At 45.1% G+C, this 16,639-nt stretch overlaps 1 protein-coding gene across 1 annotated transcript in view; it reads right to left on the bottom strand.

Annotated features, from left to right (window-relative positions):
- The window catches only part of LOC132389383 (zinc finger protein 773-like), a 45,102-nt gene extending 36,373 nt beyond the window's left edge, over window positions 1–8,729 (bottom strand). The window contains exons 1-2 of the transcript XR_009510510.1: window positions 8,354–8,729; window positions 2,644–3,159 (exon numbers count right to left, since the gene is read on the bottom strand). The gene's annotated coding sequence lies outside the window, so the exon portion shown is untranslated. Of the gene's footprint in view, window positions 3,160–8,353 lie in introns of the transcript that reaches the window.
- Window positions 8,730–16,639: the final 7,910 nt, after the last annotated feature.

The following is a 16,639-nucleotide window of genomic DNA, read 5'->3' on the forward strand; positions in this document are numbered from 1 at the left end:
TAATGCTCAGCTATTATCTTCTGCATCTGTGCCCTCCTCATTGTCAATTTCACCTTAGCAAGTATTAACGTTCTAGCAATACTCAACAACTCAATCTTTCTGGTGTCCTCTAATGCCTGAGAGGTTCACACTTCCAGATATCTATCAACATCCATTGCTGCTGGTTTTCCACACACAAGTAAATCAAAAGGGATTTCCCCAATGAAATTGATAATTAATCAATCCTTAAATTTGTCATATCCCAGACACAGCCCCATTTTGTTACAAACCATAATGCTTTAGAAATGAACCAACAGCAAAAGACTACTCCCAGTGGCCACACATTTTAATTCCACATCCCATTCCCATGCTGATATGTCTATCCATGGCCTCCTCTATTGTCAAAATGAATCCAAACTCAGGTTGGAGGAACAACACCTTATATACCGGCCGAGTAGCCTCCAACATGATGGCATGAACACTGACTTCTCTAACTTCTGTTAATGCCCGTCCTCCCCTTCTTACCCCATCCCTGACATATTTAGTTGTTTACCTGTTCTCCCCCTCACTCTGGTACTTACACCCCCACCCTTTTCTTTCTCCCAAGGCCTCCCTTCCCATGATCCTTTCCCTTCACCAGCTCTGTATCACTTTCGCCAATCACCTTTCCAGCTCTCAGCTTCACCCCCACCCCCTCAGGTCTTCTCCTATCATTTGCATTTCACCCTCCCCTCATTACTTTCAAATCTCTTACTATATTTCAGTTAGTACTGTCGAAGGGTCTCGGCCCACAACGTCGACAGTGCTTCTCCCTTCTCCCTGCCTGGCCTGCTGTGTTCTATCAGCATTTTTTTTGTGTTTGTATTTCCAGCATCTGCAGATTTCCTCATGAGTGTTATGTGTATGTATGTGTGTAAATATAACTCCCAAACTTCTGAGCTCAGGGGAAACAAGGCTTGGAGTCTGGAGATGTTAAAGTATTAAAGTTCAATTCATTCACAGAATAGGTGATGTGAGAGAGATATTTTTGTAATCCAGGGTAAATGTTGAGAGAAGGCAATTATGTTGTATTCCACAGGTTCCATGGTGGTAAAAAGAGAGAACAGTCGCTCTAGATTTTATCCATCATCTTTACAAATGTACATACGAATTATCACCTAAAGTGAATTGTCATAAGTGGTATCATCAAATGAATGACCACGCCACAGCCAGGCAAGGCTTAACACATAAGTCGTCTCCACAGGATATCGCAAATCAGATCCACTCCTGTGGATCAAATGAGGTGACAACCACACATTCGATGTACGGTGAATCGATAATTAGCCCACCCTTGTGAGCGAAGGAAAGTTCCAAACAGTGATCCTTGGCTACTAGTTCCCTGGTTTTGATCCTTCCATTTTTCCTCCTTTGTCTCCGTCTGACTCTGAGTGTCTGTGTCCTCAGTTAAAACTAAACAAGCTGCGAGCGATGTAAACAAGCTGCAAGTCAGACTGATTCACTTTCTTAATTTCTCTCTCTCTCTCTCTTAAAATGACAGTCTACAGCAAACAAAACCAAAGGATTCATAACAATGGCCTCTCCTTACTGTGAACTGACTGGTGTGCCAAGAGGTGGGATGACTGAGTGAATCCTTTCCCACATTCTGAGCCTCTCTCTAGTGTGAACTCGCTGATGACTCTGTAGGGTGGATGACTGAGTGAATCTCTTCCGACAGAATAAGCAGGTGAACGGCTTCTCCCCAGTGTGAAGTCGCTGGTGTCTCTGCAGGGTGGAAGAGTCAGTGAATCCTTTCCCACACACTGAGCAGGTGAACGGCATCTCCCCACTGTGAACTCGCTGGTGTCTCTGTAGGTCGGATGACCGAGTGAATCGCTTCCCACATTCTGAGCAGGTGAACGGCTTCTCCCCAGTGTGAACTCGCTGGTGTCTCCGTAGGGTGGAAGAGTCAGTGAATCTCTTCCCACAGTCTGAGCAGGTGAACAGCTTCTCCCCAGTGTGAATTCGCTGATGTACCAGTAGGATGGATGACACAGTGAATCCTTTTCCACAGACTGAGCAGGTGAATGGCTTCTCCCCAGTGTGAACTCGCTGGTGTCTCTGTAGGTTGGATGACTGAGTGAATCCTTTCCCACAGACTGAGCAGGTGAATGGCTTCACCTCAGTGTGAACTCGCTGGTGTCTCTGTAGGTTGGATGCCAGAGTGAATCCTTTCCCACAGACTGAGCAGGTGAAAGGCTTCTCCCCAGTGTGAACTCGCTGGTGACTCTGTAGGGTGGATGACAGAGTGAATCCTTTCCCACAGACTGAGCAGGTGAATGGCTTCACCTCAGTGTGAACTCGCTGGTGTCTCTGTAGGGTGGATGACAGAGTGAATCCTTTCCCACAGACTGAGCAGGTGAATGGCTTCTCCCCAGTGTGAACTCGCTGGTGACTCTGTAGGTTGGATAACTGAGTAAATCTCTTCTCACAGACTGAGCAGGTGAACGGCTTCTCCTCAGTGTGAATTTGCTGATGTACCAGTAGGCGGGATGACAGTGTGAATCCCTTTCCACAGTCTGAGCAGGTGAACAGCTTCTCCCCAGTGTGAATTCGCTGATGTACCAGTAGGGTGGATGACAGAGTGAATCCTTTCCCACAGACTGAGCAGGTGAATGGCTTCTCCCCAGTGTGAACTCGCTGGTGACTCTGTAGGTTGGATAACTGAGTAAATCTCTTCTCACAGACTGAGCAGGTGAACGGCCGCTCCCCAGTGTGAACTCGCTGGTGAGCCATTAGGTCAGATGACAGAGTGAATCCTTACCCAGAAGTTCAGCAGAAGACCAGCCTCTGCCCGGTGTGAACTGATTGGTGTGTCCACAGGTGGGATGACCGACTGAACCCCTTCTCACACACAGAACAGGTGAATGGCCTTGTCCAGTGTGAACTTGCTGATGTACCTTTAGTTGAGATGACCGAGTGAATCCATTCCCACTGTCTGGGCAGGTGAATGTCCTTTTTCCTGTGTAAAATGATGGGCATGCCAGTTGGTCAAAATCACCGAGTGAATTCCTCCCGACAGTCTGAGCAGGAAGGGTGGACAATTGGATCCCTTGCTCCACTTCTTAAGTATCTAGGCAGAGACAACAAAACTGGCGTGTCGTTTTTGAGCTTCCTGGAGATGAATTCCTTCTCATTTTTAACCTGTAAAAAAATTTACAAAATCCATCAATGGGTTTAGGACAACATTTCAGATGAGATTACTTGAGTTGCCAAGGTTTGATCTGGTATCACACGGTTACAGTGAGGTTCACCCTAAGTTGGACAGAGAAATCATCTCCTGACTGGGTAGAGTGCTGGAACCTGGAATGACCATCAATTCCCTGATACTCTTCCTGTCTCAATAACAATGGAGCATTTCTGTCGTCTCCAATCTGTGACCTGGCTCATTTTGACTCCCTCCATTGGTATTATTCCTGGCTCCTGCTGAGCGGCACGTGTTCCTTGTCCCACAGTGACTGAAACACTCTCATGCAAATTGTCTTTCTTGACATGCAGCTGGGATCTTCTCTTGTGTATTATTAACAAAATGCCACAATTTTAACGCCATTTAAAAAATTCCTGCTGAAATGACTGGTTGGCCGCACATCTGTTAAAAGGACTTAGAGTGAATTTTTGTATTATTTCAGGTTCTTGTCGCAATCATAGAAAATTTCAACACAGAAACAGGCCCTTTGGGCCATCTAGTTTGTGCTGAACTATTTAAACAGCCCACTCCCACACCCCTACCATCCAGGTATCTACACAAACCTCTTAAACGTTAAAATCGAGCTCGCATGCACCACTTGTGCTGGCTGCTCATTCCACAGCCGGATGACCCTCTATGTGAAGAAGTTCCTCTCATGCTCCCCTTAACATTTCACCTTTCACCCATAACCCATGGCCTCTGGTTGTAGTCCCACCCAATCTCAGTGGAGAAAGCCAGCTTGCATTAACACTATGTGTGCCTCTCTATCACAATCAAATCTCCCCTCAATCTTCTACATTCCCAAGAATAATGCCCTGATTTGTTCAATCTTTCCTTATAATCCAAGTCCTCCAGACATGGCAACATCCTTGTGTATTTTCTCTGAAATCTCTGAACTTCTTTTACATCTTTCCTGTAGGTAGGTGACCAAAACTGCACATAATACTCCAAATAAGGCCTCACCAATGTCTTCTACAAGTCAACATAACATCCATCTATTGTTGTCACTACTGTGGTTCATGAAGGGCAATGGGCTAAAATATTTCCTTCCATCCCTATCTAACTGTGATACCACTTTCAGTGAATTAAGGACTTGTATTCCCAGGTCCCTTTCTTCTACAACACTCCTCCGTGCCCGATCAGTCACTGTGAAAGACCTCCCTTGGTAGGTCAGACCAAAGTGCCACGACTCACACTGGTCTGCATTAAATTCCATTTTCCATTTCTCAAACCATTTTCCCACCTGGCCCAGATCACACTGCAAGCCATGAAAGTCTTCTTGCAGCTGCTAAACCCCCAGTCTTGTTGTCATCCACAAATTTTCTGATCCAGTTAACCACACTATCATCCAGATTACAGATATAGATGACAAACAACAACAGATCCAGCACTGATCCCTTTGGCACACAACTAATCACAGGATTACAGTTATAGAGGCAACCATCTGCTACTACACTGTGGCTTCTCCCAAAGACAGTGTCTCATCCAATCTACTGTCTCATCTAGAATGCTGAGTGACTGAACCTTCTTGACCAACCTCCCATATGAGACTTTATCAAGTGCCTTGCTAAAGTCCATGTAGACAACATCTACTGCCTTGCCTTCATCCACTTCCCTGATAACTTCCTCGAGAGACTCTGAAAGATTGGCTAGAGCCATACTGTCTATCCTTTATCAGTCCACATCTATCCAAATACTTACAGTATATACTTGGTTCCTGCACCCACATTCCAATAACTTTCCCAGTTCTGATGTCAAGCTCACCAATGGATAACTTCCTAGTTTATTTTACAGCCTTTCTTGAACAGCAGAACAACATTGTCTGTCCTCCAATCCTCCAGTACCTCACCTGTCACTAAGGATGATTTAAATATCTGTGCTTGGACCCCAATAATTTCTGCACTTGTCTTCCGCAGGGTCCAAGTGAACAACTTGTCAGGCCCTGGGGATTGATCCACACTAATTTGCCTCAAGACAGCAAACCCCTCCACCTCTGTAATCTGTACAGCGTCCATGAAGTTGATGCGGCTTTGCCTCACTTCTCTAGACTCTGTGTCCATCTCTTGAGTAAATACGGATGCAAAAAAAATCTCCCCAAGTCTAGGCTATCCTTCACGTGGATTACCATTTTGATCTTCCAGAGGATTAATTTTTTTTCCCTTGCAATCTTTTTTGCTCTTAACATATCTGAAGAATCCCTGAGGATTCTCCTTCACCTTGTCTGCTGGGGCAACCTCATGCCTTCTTTTATTTCTTTCATAAGTGTTCACTTGAATTTCCTGTATTTCATAAGTACCCCATTTGCTCCTATCTGCCTGTACCTGGTATGCACCTCCTTTTTATTGATCTGGGAGAGGAAAGCCAAAGAGGTGATAGATCTGCATGGAGGGAGGTGGGGGTAAGGAGTGTTAAACTAAAGTTGCAGGGGGAATGGGAGCCTGAATAACAGAACAGATGGTGGTGGGGTTGTGGAGAAAGATGTTGTTCAGGCCTCAGACAAATTTCAGGAATGAAAAAGTTGAGCATGGTGCAGTGAATATGCTGAGCCCTGTATATTTCAATACAGGGAGCAGTGCAGGAAAGGTGGATGAGTTCAGTGCATGGATCAACACCCAGAATCAACACTAGGACCTGGCAACTGTGGATTGGGACAGGCTGCTTTATGGCAAAGGTGTGCTTGGTAAATGGGAGGCTTCAAAGCAAAATTTTGAAAGTAGTAAGCGGGTATGTCAGAATAAAAGGTAAAGATAGAAACTGTAGGGAAACTTGGATTGCACGAGATATTGAGACCCTGGTAAAGCACAAAATGGAATTGCATAACAGGGATAGGCAGTCAGTTTCTTATGGAGTATAAGAAATGCAAGAGAACACATAAGAAATCAATCAGGATGGCTAAAAGATGGCATGAGGTTGCTGACACAGAAAAGGTGAAGGATAATCCTCAGGGATTCTAGTGATAGATTAAGAGCAAAAGGATTGCAAGGCACAAAGTTGGTCCTCTGGAAGACCGGAATGGCAATCCACGTGTGGAACCAAAGCAGATGGGGGAGATCTTAAATATTTTTCCATCTCTCTTAACTCAGGAGATGGACAAAGGGTCTTTGGGAGTGTGGAAACTCGGCATTAACCATTTCAACCCTGGGGGAAAAAACACTCCTCTGGCCACTCACATGCTCAATACCCCTCATCATTTTATACACCAAAAAATGTCTCTAAATATAAACAAGGAAATTATACATTGCACAATCTACTTTCCACGATTCAGTACATTTACACAGACAGGTGTGTAAAAAGGGCCCAACGAATATCAGCAACAAAAAGGCCCAATTCACCAGAACCACAAACTGTTCCTGCTGCTATCATCCAGGACACGGTACCACAGCAAAAGGGCCAACAGGCTTCGGGACATCATCTTCTACCAGGCCATCAGACTGATTAATTCATGCTGATACAATTGCATTTCGATGTTATATTGACTGTCCTATGTACAAACTATCTATTATAAATTACTATAAATTACACATTGCACATTTAGATGATGTAAGGTAAATATTTCTACTCCTCATGTTTATGAAATATGTATCTAATAAAGTCAATTCAATTCACCCTCTCCACTATCTGTTCTGTCATTCTGGCTCCCATTCCCCCTACAACTTATTTTAACCACATCACCCCCTCCCCTGCTCACTACCACTAGCAAGTCTTACCACTAGGATATTCGTCCCCTCTTGTTCTGTTCCTCTAACTAACGAATCCCCTATCAGTCTTTTGACTTTCCTCTGCCAGGTAATTCCCCCCACAGCTTCTGAAGTGGTCCACCTGTTGTTGTGTGAAATGGCCACAAGAGTACTCTGCGATGCCTATTTAACCTCATTCCCCTTCCTGACTCTCACCCAGTTTCCTGTGTCCTGCACCTTGGGAGTAGCTCACCTCCCTTCATGTCATATCTATCACCCCCTCCAACTGCTGGATGATATGGAATTCACCCATTTCAAGCAGCTCATTGAAGTGCAGGGTTACAAGTTGCAGCTGGATGCACATCTTGTAGGGGAGGGCATCAGGGACACTGCAGGTCTCCCCTCCTTCCCTTGAATACCCCTCTACTTTGTAATAACCAGTGTGCAGATAAATCTTGTACTGTGTATTTTTTACCCAGTGACAAGATGTGCACAGTGAATTTTATATAGAGAGGTATTCATTTTCACGGCTAGCAAATCACTGTCAATAGGAACTTTGATCTCCTCTGGGTTTGATCGAGTTCATCTGCACTCTCACACAACCTATGTAGCAGGCCTGTAACAGGAAATGCAGGAGTTTCTCACCAAAGCTTTTACACATTGTCCATATGTGGTTTGCTTGCTAAATTACACTTTAAGAAGTCAGATTTCCAAATATCACTCCACTTCTTCCCACTTGCAAATTCTCCAGCAACTTTTGCATCACCAAAATGCAAACAGGCATCACTAGTTTCTGTGTTCTACATAAATATTCCCCCTGAACCCGTCCCCAATGACTGATGGTGGTGAACTCAGTGAATGAAATCCCAATGAATATGAAGGGATGGGCAGTAGTCTGTCTCACTGGAGTCTGGCACATTTGTGAAGTGAAAGCTACTTGTTGTCCAGGGCAAAGGTGTTTGATATCATAATGTACCCAGAGAGAATGGGACAAAACATGTTCTCACCGGTAGAAAAGTGCAGAACTAGAGGAGGTAGAGGAAGCAACACACACAAAATACTGGAGGAACTCAGCAGGCCAGGCAGCATCTACGGAAAAGAGTACTAATGCTGAGTTCCTCCGGCATTTTGTGTGTGTTGCTTGGAATTCCAGCATCTGCAGATTTTCTCTTGTTTGTGTTGGAGGGAGAACAAAGGTGATTTTCTCAACTGCTGATGTAAAAGATTTTGTTCCCTTTCTCCGAGTTCCTAATCCTTGGATTTAGATAGCTGGAGCTCAGCTCTGTCTGAGAGATCCATCGGTTCCCATTCCCTCATCAGCCGGAAGCTCCCCGGGGCCCGTGTACGGATCGTGGAGCTGAGAGAGAGGGAAGAGGGCAGGACTGTCCCGGGATTGCTGTCCACGGTGTCCGAAATTCAGAGGAATTATCCTGAAGTCGGTATTTAAGATAAAAACACAATTAATCGCTCTTACCTGCAACCGACATTTTCAAAGCCTTCTGTGCACTGCGCGCATGCGTGAAACTCAGGGACGTCCTCAGCCTGACGCCTGCGCATTTCATCGGCGCTTCAGCGCCGGCGAAATTCTTAACGAATTGCCCTATGGGTAATCACGGTGCCATTAAACATTTCTGCAAGCACCGGTTCAATGTCCATACCTCATTTTTTTTATCTTGGGTATAGAAAAAATCTGCAGCTGTTTTAATGCAGAAAGCGGCTCCCATAAGCAATATACTCAATATCAACGTGTATCTAATGCCAAAGTAAAATGCAGATATAAAACATAGGAGATTCTGCAGTTGCTGGAAATACTGAGAAAACATTTTCTAAGTATTCCTCTCCAAAATTTCTGCCTTATCTGTTGATTTCCACCTGTGTTTTGCAGAAATTAACCACCTTTTTTTTTCGATCAACCAGTTTCCAAATGCTTCTAATCTTTCACTTTTAACCACATCGTGCTGGTCTTATTCGTCCTCCTCCTCTGGACACCATCTCTCTATGGAGCCCCTGACTCAGGCTGGCAAATCTTCGGTTTCTGACTCTGCACCATCGGAGATTCACTCGTTAGTCTGCTGTCAGACTTTAGAGGTGCATTGTGTTACGAGACCGCAGGTTCGTTTACTGTGAGTGTCGCTTTAAGTGGCTGAGTGAGGCGGGGCTGTGACGTCAGACACAGGCTGCGGCAGCCTGAGGGAGCGGGAGAGGGAGAGGGAGAGGGAGACAAGCTGTTGGAACTTCAGCGTGTGACTGCTATAGGCTGCAACTCTTCCATGCCCAAAAGGTTGTGTTGATCTGATCATCGACACGCAGTGCAGAACGGATGTGTGACTGTCACTTCGTATCATCCATATGTGTGGATTTGCTGGAGTATCCTGTGGTATCACTTTTGTTGGCCCTTACCTGGAATCGGGGTGTTCTGTGGTAATCACTTGAAGACGATATTCCTGTGACTGTCACCTGGTGATATTTCTAAGTGGATTTCGGAGCTAATCGACGGATAAGATCTTCGGCGACTGTTATTTCGTTTACCCAGCGTGGAATGTGTGTGGAATTCTTCGTAATTGCCTTCTCTCTACATTCCCTTTATTAGTAACTACGCTATACAACAATATAAATGCAGATATATCAAACAGGTTAGCAATGATTGTGTGTGTGTGTGTGTGTGTGTGTGTGTGTGTGTGTGTGTGTGTGTGTGTGTGTGTGTGTAAATAGGAAAGCCAAGCTTCTTCACGCCTCGGGGTGAATGGATACCGTCTTCCGGTGATGAGTGAAGTTCGGTTCAGTTCGTGGGATTGAGTCGGGGAGTGATGGAGAGAGAGAGAGGGAGAGTTTTGAGTCTTCAGGTAAGCTGACGCCGTCGATAGTCCCTTCGTCCTCCGAAATCCTTTGGAAGTCACCGACTGTGACCACTATAAATGGGACCGTTCTTCAGTGGTGGAGTTATTAACCCAGGCGAGGGATGGACACACGAATAACTCCCCACCGGTCACAGCCTTTTCACACTGCGAGAGCCACTGTTCGATGCTCCGGATCGATCTTCCAAAGCCCAACTTTTTCTGTGGACACAACAAAGCTCATTCAGTGTCCAAAACCATGTGTCTGGAGGTCTATCAGCGGACCTCCTACTTATCTCATCGTGCTGAGCCCCAGCTGTCCATCAAACAGTTCCTCCCTTCTCTCTCTGTAAGAACACAGAAGCTGACAGTGTCCTTGTAAAAGTGTCAACAAGCTTGCAGAGAAACCATAACATCGTCTCCGAGCAGTCTTCCTCTCTAACTCTCTCTCTCTCTCTCTCTCTCTCACTCTCTGTCCACCTTCCCTCCCTCCCTCTCTCTGTGTCCGGTGTTGAACATCTCCCTCTCTCTTTTCAAAAATACAGTTCATAAGGGTAATTCAGGACCCCGTCACTATAATAATGAAGAGAGTGGTTTTAACATCGAAACCAGACTCCGTTAGTGATCTATTGCTGCTGGCACGTAACAATTGCAACAACCCAGCTGTCTGAGGCACAATCCTTTAAAATTGGTGAAAATGACCCAAAACGTTGAAAAGAGCGGGTAAGAAGGAGTTTAACCAACTTCGTCCGGAGCCCTGAACAACGTCACAACCACAGTGAGCTCATCGTCTTGTTCAGCCCGGAGACAATCATGCAGGAAATTCATTCAGGTGTATAAGATGATGAGAGGCATTGGTCGTGTGGATAGTCAGAGGCTTTTTCCCAGGGCAGAAACGGCTAACATGAGGGGGAATAGGTTTAAGCTGCTTGGAAGTAGGTATAGAGGACATGTCAGAGCTAAGTTTTTTAAACAAAGAGTGGCGTGTGTGTGGAATGCACCGCCAGCGACGGTAGTAGAGGCGGATACAAAAAGGTCTGTTAAGATAGGTACATGGAGCTTAGGAAAATAGATGGCTATGCGGTAGGGTAATTCTAAGCAATTTCTAGAGTAAGTTACATGGTCGGTACAACATTGTGGGACAAAGTATCGATAATATGTTGTAGATTTCTGTGATTCTATGACATTCAAGGGAAATCTCCTATCCCACGGAGTGGTGACTAGATGCAACCTGTCATCTCAGGGAGAGTGAGAGGGAAACGGCGGGGGTAGATTTTCATATACTGATATGGAACAGAAACATGGGCAGGGACCAGCTGGGCTGAGTGGCCTCTCAAGCGAGACACGGGATTTGATACAGACCTGATTTATCTTTCACAGATCCACAATATTAAACACCAGTCTAGTTTAAGGCTACCATCAGCAGAACGGACTCCTCCAATGCTCAGTGACCAGGGTTCAGTCCTGGGTGCGATGAGCAGCCGCAAGAACTGCAGAATCTGACAGTAACAGTCCCTCATGAACCCGCAGCTGCCTTCAGTCACCGTGATGGTTAAACATTTAACACGGAGCTGATTTGAACTTCCTCCCTGATGTGAAGTTTCTGGTGTTGCAGCAGCTGGGATGATTGAGTAAAACTCATTGCTCACTCCAGACAGAAATGTGGCCTCTATTTATTGCGAACTCACCGGAGCATCACAAGGTGGGTTAACTGAATGAGTCTCTTCGCACACACGGAGCAGGTGAACGGCCGCTTCCCAGTGTGAAGCTGTTTGTGTATCTGCGATGGCCGACTGAATCCCTTCCAAAATGAGAGCCAGTGAATGACGTCACAGTGCTATAACGTCATGGCGATGTATCCAATCAGATCACGGACATGGACACGTGATCGGGCTCTCCTTGTCGCGAGTGGGGCGCTGTCTTCTCCAACATCTCCGCCTCCACATTCAAGGACCGGAGGCATTCAAGCGATGGTGACCTGACAGATACAGCGGACTAACGTGTTTGTGAGTCCCATAGACAATTCCTTTGCCTTTTCTACACTGTTAAAAGCTTACAACGCACGTTGGAGGGTGAAGGACAACATTTCAACTCAGGTAATTTTACTCTCCATGGTGCCTTCTGAAAAAAACTGTCACAGCTCAGAACAAGTTGGAGGAACAAGACTTCATCTTCTAACAGGCTACAGTTCCGGCATCAGGAACAATATCAAACTCTCCGCTTCCCTCTCTGTGTCAAAATGGATCATTCCTCCCCTTCATCAGTCTGTGACTTGGCTCAGTTTGTCTGTCTCCTTCGCGTTCTGAGCATGCGCCACACACCCACTGAGATCACATTTTATTTACACGGCTGTGACTAGAGACTTTCTGATTATTATGTCCCTCCCGGCATTTGACGGTGGTAAACTCCGAGTCAGCAATGGTATTGACCCTCAGGAGTAGGTGATTAGGCTTTTTCGTTGGAGATCGATAAACTGCCGGTAGTGTGTGTCTGGATGAGTGGGTCATTTTCAGACTGGAAGGAGGTAGCGTTTGGAGTACCCCAGAGAGCAGTCCCTGACCACAGTTGTTCACAATTTAATGTCCTGGCGGAGGCAGCGAGATGTGAGATGCCCCAGTCTGCTGGTGACGCAGAAAGAGTGGAGTTGAGGGAGGGGAGGCTATTCACATGCAATTTCGTAGCTTTGCAATCAGTACATAGTGCACTGTGGGGCTGCAGTGGCGGGTTCCAATCTGCTAATTAGATTTGCTGACCACGGTACATTGATCCGCCGGATCCCAAATAATAACGAGGCAGCGTATAGAGAAGAAGTCATCACCCCGACACAGTCATGTCAAGAAAACAACCTCTCCCTCATTGTAACGAAAACAAAGGAGCTGGTTGTGGATTACAGGAGGAATGGAGACAGGGAACAAATTCAACATTTCCAAGTCTGTTATTGACACACATGCACATTTTAGTATTGATCATGACACAATGTATTTTAAATATTGTTAATGACATAAAACATATTTACAGATTGTTACTGACAGAGAACCGTATAACTTCTGTTCCGCGTATTATTTGAATGTACTTGCCTGTGATGCTGCCACAAGTCAGTGTTTCTCTGTTCCTGTACCTTCCCGTACTTGAGCACTTGGCAATAAATTCAACAGGACCTGAGAAATCTCAGTGAGATTTGATTAGTGATGATCATCTTGGCAGCTCGGTAGGTCGAATGTATGAGACAGTACACTGTTAAATGCAAAACCCTGAGCATTGTCGATGATCAGAGGGATCTTAGACTCCAAGTTCATCGCTCCCTGAAAGAGACTGCACAGATTGATCCGGTGGTTAAGAAGGCAAATGACATGGTTGTCCTTATTAGTTGAAGCATTGAGTTCAAAAGTCGGGAAGTTGTGTTGCGGCTGTTACGAGCCTGCGGTCGTACTGTGACTGTTTCTTTAAGAGCGCCGGCCGGCGTGAGGAGGCGGGACTATGACGTCAGTCACAGGCTGACAGCGCTGACTGTGGACTGAACCGTAAGAGAGAGAGAGAGCGATCTGCAGACAGGCAGTCGGCCAGTCTAAAAAAGAGAGAGAGAGAGAGAGAGAGTGAGAGAGAAAGAGAAAAAAGCTGATCGCTTCAGTTAGTCGCAGCTGAGGCTTGGAACTCTCCTATGCCCACAAGAGTGGGTTGATCATCGGTAGACGGAAACACAACGAACGTCTGTGGCTGTCACTTCGTATAATCCATAGGAGTGGGTTTTGGAATATCTTGTGTTAACCCTTACCTGGGTATGTTGTGTGGTAACCCCTGGAAGACGGTAACTCGTCTGTGGACGGATTCAGCGGATAAGAACTTCGACGGCGGTTGGTTGAAGTAACGGCCGTTTCTCTACGTTTCACCCTGGATTACAAATATCTCTCTCCCATCATTTATTCCGTGGATTACTGAACTTTCCTACTTTACCATCTCAGGACTCTAAGCTTTGTTCCCTCAGGCTCGATAATCTGTGGGTTATATTTACACACATATACACATAACACTGTTAATTTCCCTTCATTTCGTTAAGTTACTATATTATAAGTCGATACTACTAAAGATAATGGTTTTAACATCAAAACCAGACTCCACTGTGAACTCTAGTGCTGCTGGTTCGTTTCTAAAACGCCACAGTTTGGAACACAGTTTTATAGAACTAGTTAGACCACATCTGGATTGTTTCATACTGTTCTGGTCGCCCCGATTCTCGGAAGGATGTCGGGTCTTTGGAGAGGGCACAGAAGAGGTTTACCAGGACACTGCCTGGATTAGAGGACATGAGCTATAACGAGAGTTTGGACAAACTTGTGTTGTTTTCTCCAGAGCGGCGTAGGCTGGGGTGAGACTGGATGGACGTTTATAAGATTACGAGAGGAATAGATAGAGTGGATAGACGATATATTTTTCCTGGGGGTTGAAATGTCTAATACATTTAAGGTGAGTGGAGATGTGAGCGGCGTTTGCTTCTTTCCACAGAGTAGTGGGTAAACGGACATCTGTCTGGGGGTGAGAGACCAAAGCGGCCACGTGATCCCGTTTCCTGTTCACGTTTCTCTGCAGATCTGCAGCATCTGCGGGTCACTGCTCTACGTGTACGTGGAGCTTTATCTTTCCCCGTTCAGACAAGGCAGTGAGATCCGGATCTGTCACGTCCTCTCGTTGTGGTGGACAATATGGTTTTTTTTTCTGCAATATTTTCAGCATGTTTCATTCCACTGTTTTTACCTGCTGAAGTGCTGCCGATGTTTCTGGGTGTCTGACCCACTTATGTGAGAATTTAGCTTTTTATAATTATCTGAGCTTCTCATAAATGTGTGCAGTTCAGTTAAGCTTCACTCCACTACTTCCAAAGCAACAACCCAGTCAGTCAAATAGTTCCACACAATTAAAATAGTTTATTACATCTTTTTTTCATTTTGTACTATTTATATAATTTAACAATGTGATAGTTATATTCTTATATTAAATCACAATTGTTAAAATCTATGGTCAAAAATTAGGTTCTACTTCTGAACGAATTTCATGACATATGCCGGTGCTTTTAAACTTGATTCTGATATTGATATGGGAGACCCACCACCAGTCACCTGATCCCACTTACCGCAGATCGTAATGAGAGATTAAAGCCTTTTCTATTTATTTGCGTTCCTCAGAAAGACAACAGTTCAGTTTCCTTCTGTGGTTCCAGAGCAGAAGCTCAGTCTGTCTAATATTTGCACACAATTAAAATGGGGAATTTGTTTATTATCATCATGTACTGAACGACAGTGAAAATCTTCCCTGACGTACCATCCACACAGATCGATACATTACAACGGTACATCGAGCTGATATACGATAAAACAATAACTGTAACAAACATTATGGCTGCAGAGAAAGTGCAGTGCAGATAGACATATGGTGCAGGGTCACGTCGAGTTACATTGTGAGGTCGAGTCCATTTTATCATTCATTCGGCTAATAACTGCAGACAGGAAGCCGTCCTTGAGCCGGGTGGTTCGCTTTAAGGCTTTTGTATCTCTTCCCCGATGGGGGAGCGGGTTTGCAGGAAGAATGTCCAGGTTATGAGGTTCTTTGTGTACATGCCCTGCTTTTCTGAGGGAGAGGAAGTGTACGGAGAGTCCATGGAGGGGAAGCTTGTTTCTCTGATGTTCTCTGCTCTCCAAAGTTCTCTGCAGTTCCTTGCAGTCATGGGCAGAGCAGTAGCCATACAAAGGCGTGAAGTATCGACAAGAAGCTGAGACATCGGCCTTCACCCTGCCGTGTGTCGCTGGATCCTGGACTTCCTGTCAGATCGCCGGCAGGTGGTAAGAGTGGGCTCCATCTCCTCTGTCTCTCTGACCCTCAGCACACATACCCCACAGGGTTGTCTCTTTGGCCCTCTCCTTTACTCTCTGTGCACCCATGACTTGTGTTGCCACCCACACCTTCAACCTGCTAATGAAATTGGCTGACAGCACTACATTGATTGGCCTAATCTGAAATAATAACTTTCAATCGATCAAATGCCTCCCGACAAGGTTCGGTCCAAACATACTTTTCACGCTTCTTCAGGAGATTGGTCAGAGAAAGAGCGATAGCAGCAAAGTTCTTACGAAAATATCCATCCATTCCCAGAAACCTTCTAAGAGCCTTCTTATCAGTCAGAATAGGAACTTGAGAAATTGCCTGGACTTTTGCCCGAACAGGAGCCAACTTGCTTTGACCAACAACATAGCCAAGACAGGTCACAGTGGCATGGCCAAATTCACTCTTAGCTAACTGTAAGGTCGTCCTGAGAAAGCCTGTCAAACGGCTTCTCTACTGCAGAGATATGCAAGTGTCACTCCCTGTGGCTAAGTCATCAATATAGGCATCTGTGTGTTCTAACCCTGGAATTACAGAATCAATCATTCTCTGGAATGATCCTGGACCATTTTTTCTTCCAAAAGAGAAAACATTGTGTTCATACAACCCAGAAGGTGTCACAAATGCAGAAATTTCTCTACCTCTGTCCGTCAATGGATCACACCAATACCCTTTCAACAGATCAATCTTTGTAAGAAATTTAGCTTTTCCAGACTTATTGATGCAATCATCCTCCCTAGGGATAAGAGAGGATTCTGTTTTTGTTACTGCATTTACCTTCCCATAATCAGTGCAAAATCTAACACCACCATCAGGTTAAGGCACAATAACGCAGGGTGAGCTCCAATCTGATGCCAAAGGACTAATAATACCATTTTCATCATATATTCAATTCCTTGCTCAGCCAATTTACACTTTTCGACGTTCATGCAATATGGGTGTTGTTTAATCGGTTTGGCTTGACCAATATCTACATCATGTACTGCGACTGTGGTTTGCTTGGGAACATCGTGAAATAAATCTTTAAACATCAGGATTACTTCCTTCAACTGTTG

This window comes from Hypanus sabinus, unplaced genomic scaffold, assembly GCF_030144855.1.
Source record: "Hypanus sabinus isolate sHypSab1 unplaced genomic scaffold, sHypSab1.hap1 scaffold_553, whole genome shotgun sequence".
In the NCBI taxonomy this organism is placed as follows: Eukaryota; Metazoa; Chordata; class Chondrichthyes; order Myliobatiformes; family Dasyatidae; genus Hypanus; species Hypanus sabinus.